A 1,233-nucleotide genomic window follows, 5' to 3' on the forward strand; every position below is an offset into this window, starting at 1 on the left:
TTTTGCATCAAATTTTAAATTTGTATAGGTGTGTATAAGATCGTAGCTCATACATGAAATATAAACCTACATTTTTCTTTGAACTGTAATGTATAAAATGAGATGTAATGTACATTTATTGTTAGGTTTACATTGTCTGTGAAGTTGGCTACCTCTGTAATGAAAAAGTAATAGATTTGGACAATAGGTTTATGCATTTTAGGCTGTGGCAATTATACTCATTCTCACCCATTTCTTTCAAAGGGAGCATTTTCCAGGTAGGTGGTTAGTCAGTTCCACAAGTGTATTTTCAAAAATTCTGTGGAATTTAAATGTCTGCATGGAATTTACATGTCCTGTGACAAGTGCTCATTTAAAAGAAATTTATCTAAAAAGAAACATGAATTATCCTTGTGCAGCCTTGAAATTCCATACTGGGGAGATTTCCTTAGTATGGGAATTCCACTGTGGTGGCACACCTGGTAATCATATTTTGCCTTGTTTCTAGCTCCAAAGTTATCTAGACCTTAGGGATTAAGGGCATATTAATTTATGGTTCAAACAGTTGGCATGAAGGAGAGCATTATCTCACACAGATAATTCTGAGAGACAGTTGTAATGCACAATCACTGCAATTGTTTTTTTTTATAGTGGGAGAAAGTCTTCTGTTTTCTTTTTTATGAATTTCAGCATTATTGAAATGCAATTTATGTATAAAAATTATGGAATGCATCACAAAGTTGGGTGTCATCCCTTATGCAGGGGCCACACTAATCTCTGTATCATTCCAATTTTAGTATATGTAGTGCCAAAGCGAGCACTCCTTGCAATTGCTTTTTAAAAGAAGCTCACTGACAGTCCTTTATCCTTAGAGTTGGGTTCCAGGTGTTTGGGCAGGCTATGCTAGGGACCTTTTGGGGAGCACCTTGGACTGAAACCAGTAAATAAAAATGACCGCTGTAGTTACTGCATTTATCTTTCCCTGGACCCTTCATAATCTTTGAGGGGACCCCGGGGTGGTATTTTTATCTCAGAGTTCACTCCATATTTATTGTTAGGCTTTCAACGTTTCATTTCTGTCATTTGTAAACTAAAGTGCACCTTGCCATCAAAAGTGCTTGAGGATGGGAGGTGGAGCTAAACAAAGACACACTAAAGGCATCTTGGAGGGTCCCAGTGCCCCTCAACCTATGAAAAGCCCTGAGATGTCTTGCAGTCAAGAAATTTGCTTAACTATATTTAAGTCAGCACTTT

At 37.2% G+C, this 1,233-nt stretch overlaps 1 non-coding gene across 1 annotated transcript; it reads right to left on the reverse strand.

Annotated features, from left to right (window-relative positions):
- Positions 1 to 695: 695 nt before the first annotated feature.
- Positions 696 to 800, reverse strand: LOC118973669 (U6 spliceosomal RNA). The gene has a single exon (XR_005063161.1). It is a non-coding gene; the product is annotated as a U6 spliceosomal RNA (small nuclear RNA).
- Between the last annotated feature and the right edge of the window lie 433 nt (positions 801 to 1,233).

Source organism: Manis javanica, chromosome X (assembly GCF_040802235.1).
Source record: "Manis javanica isolate MJ-LG chromosome X, MJ_LKY, whole genome shotgun sequence".
Classification (NCBI taxonomy): Eukaryota; Metazoa; Chordata; class Mammalia; order Pholidota; family Manidae; genus Manis; species Manis javanica.